The sequence below is a fragment of the Miniopterus schreibersii genome, assembly GCF_964146895.1.
Source record: "Miniopterus schreibersii genome assembly, chromosome: X".
Lineage (NCBI taxonomy): Eukaryota > Metazoa > Chordata > Mammalia > Chiroptera > Miniopteridae > Miniopterus > Miniopterus schreibersii.
The window spans coordinates 18,577,126-18,580,306 of NC_138104.1; the positions used below are offsets into that span (position 1 = coordinate 18,577,126).

The 3,181-nt window shown below is 42.7% G+C and overlaps 1 pseudogene across 1 annotated transcript; it reads left to right on the forward strand.

Annotated features, from left to right (window-relative positions):
• Window positions 1-1,633: 1,633 nt before the first annotated feature.
• Window positions 1,634-3,181, forward strand: LOC308551730 (E3 ubiquitin-protein ligase RNF168 pseudogene; annotated as a pseudogene). Its single transcript has one exon. The product of its transcript is annotated as an E3 ubiquitin-protein ligase RNF168 pseudogene (transcript).

The window sequence follows — 3,181 nt, forward strand, 5'->3', positions numbered from 1 at the left end:
ATCAGTAGAAATCTCATCAATAAGAGGCAGACAATCTCTGTGTCCCTGGCTCTTCCCAGATTCAATTCTTATTCTGGAACTCATGAATAATCATGAATCTCTAGAATCAGAAAGCCACAATTTTCTCAGTATTGATAAATTTCTGTTCAGATTAGTTCTCCTAGTATATAATAACTTGCCTTGCTCCCTAATGCTAAATGTTGCTGAGATTCATCCCTGCTCTGGATTCTAGGTCCATTTCTTTCCCAAGGCCGGGTAATCTGAAGAGTCTTAGGCCAGTAATTTTGTACCTCATGATTTAGCCTTACTGCTTGCTGGTCCTGCTCTCAAATCAGACCATAATTCTAATAACTGGGCCTGATAAATTGTTCCCTTGACTTACCTCCTGGTACTGTATTTCCTCTTACTTTTTTCTTCTTCCAAAAATTTTAGAGATGGGAGTCTTATTTCTGAAACACAGTTGCTGCGGCTGATTTGAACTCCCACCCTCAGCACCTTCCTTTTGCTTGAATCCATCTTAGTCTTATCTGCCTAATTAATGGTTTATTCTGCTTTCCATATCCTCTCCACCTCTGGTCTGACTAGGCTTGCTGCTATATAAATGCATTTATTAAAAAGGATTAAAGTAACAGGAAAGCAGATGGTTTGGGATGATGCTTCCTAACTTTTTTTTTAAGTGATAAGGTTTTTAGAAGCTTTTTGGAGTCAGACATGCTACTTTTGCACTACTTAAAAGCTTTTTGCACGGACAATGGTGGGGAGAGGGACTGGGGAGGGGGATGGGACGGGGTGGAACGGGTCATTGGGGAGAAAAAGGGACATCTGTAATATTTTAAACAAAAATAAGATTAAGAAAAAAAAAGATAAATTTAAAACATTTACGTTTTATCACAAAAAAAAAAAAAAAAGCTTTTTAGCAGACCAAAGGGAGTGGAGGGGCGGGGTCAACGCCTGGAAACCTCGCGAGAAGCTGGAAAGCAGGTCTAAGGAATTGTGTGCTGCCACCATAGCAACAGTAAACTGGAAGTCCTTCTTCCCCTTCAGAGTGAGCTGGATTGAGGGCATTGTGCGCTGGCTGCCGCCATAGCAACAGTAAACAGGAAGCCCTGCTTCAGCAGTGCTTCCGGGGCAGGTCGGAAGCGCCATCTTCCGGATGGCGGATCTTTGGTCCTGAGGTGCCGGCCCAGAGGTGGCACCCCTGAGGCGGCGCTCTTCGACTGCCTCTGGCTTGACTGCCTGAGGCCAAAGGAGCATCCGTAGCTGGTGAGAGGGAGGAGAACTTGGCGCGAACCTCCCCCCACGCCAGAGAGCCGTCCATCTTGTCAAAGCCGTTCTGGTAAAGCCTCGGAGCAGCAGCCAAGGCCTCCTGACTGAAAGGTTCGTTTATATTCTTAGCGGACGTTTGTGCTAAACGCGGACACATACACCGCCTTCCAAGATAGTACTGTTTACCTGGCCTACAGAGCCCGTTTTGCTTCAAGACGTGTTTGATGCTCCCAGTCTCTGAATTCTGATACACTGCTGGGCATATTTAAACACAAAACTGTTCATTGTGTTTCTCCATAGTTGAGCTGGAAATCTACTCTTTCTCTTCTAGGTGCTGATGTTGACTATACCTAATTAGCATATTAAAATGGCTGTACCTGAAGAGGCCATCCCTCCTTTGTCCGAATACCAGTGCAAAATCTGTTTGGAAATCCTGATCGAGCCTGTAACACTGCCTTGTGATCACACGCTCTGTAAGTCATGCTTCCAATCCATTGTAGAAAAGTCAAATTTATGCTGTCCCTTCTGTCGCTTATGGATCTCTGGATGGGCCCGGTACCATACCCGAAGAAATTCTCTTGTCAATATGGAATTGTGGGAGAAAATTCAAAGACACTATCCAGAAGAATGTAAACTTAGAGTCTCTTGCCAGGAATCAGAAGAAAGTTATAATGACCCTCAGCCAGTTCATCTGTTAAGTGAACCTGGAGAATTGAGAAGAGAATATGAAGAGGAGGTAATCAGAATGGAGGCAGTGCAACGAGCCAATGAGGAGGAAGAAAACAAAGCCAGTGAAGAATACATACAGAAATTATTGGAAGAGGAGGCAGAAAAAAGGAGAAGAGAAACAGAAAGGCAACTGAAAAGTGATGAAAAACTAGCAAGAAAGATAAGCTTTGATATTAATTTCTGTGAGGAAAGTGGTTGGGCTTTTACCCCGTATTCCAGAACATTTGATCGAGTCACAACCAGGTCGCAAACAAAAAGAATGAACCAACAAACAGATACTGGAGATACTCAGGAGTATTTGTCACCTAAATCTCAGCCTGGGCCAGCATCACTATCAAAAGTTGTGCAAGAAGGCAAGAAAAACCCCATGCCTAAGGAAACTGTCAGTAGTGAAATAAAGAGCCCTATGTGGCAAGGCACAGAAATTGAAGAGATGCCAACACACTCTTCTCAAATATATCATGAAATTCAAGAACAAGGTGCACAGCCTTCAATAGAGTCACCTATGCCTCAGTTATTTGCCAGTGGTACAGAATTTTGCCTTGGAGGAAAAGTCGAAATGAGACCAAACAAGCATGATAAAGTGGAGGTATGTGTCATGATTCATGAGGAACCTGAAGGCAGTGTTTCCTACTCTAGAGAAGCTGCAGTTAAGCCTTGTGGCAAAATAGAAAGCAGGCGCGCTATATCAGATATGACACAGATAACTGGAAATAACACAGTTGAGACAGAAAATGAAGAGTCTTACCTACAGAGTAGTAAAGAAGATATTTCCAAAAGAAAGAAACAGGAATCTTTGTCTGATCCATGCTCTTCTGCAAAAAGAGGGAGAATGTTCCCTAAAGCTTCCTCAGACCAAGAGGAAATAGAAGTTGCCATCCCTCAAAAGCCGTTAGATTTGGAACATTCAGTTTTTGAGAGACAAAACCAAGAAGAACAAGATACATCATCTGCATTAAATCTTCACAAAGAAGTGGATAAACAACAAATAAAGCCAACCCTGATAAAAGAATCCCCAGATGAATATCTGTTATCTGCTACATCCTCAGCTCCAGGCAAATCACTAAGTGGACAGAAGAATTCCAAAGAGAGCAACTCCAAAAGACAAACTGATACAAAGCATTCAAAACCCCGGAGAGGCTCAAAAAATTAAAATTGGCAACCTTCTTTTAAGATCCAGTTTTAA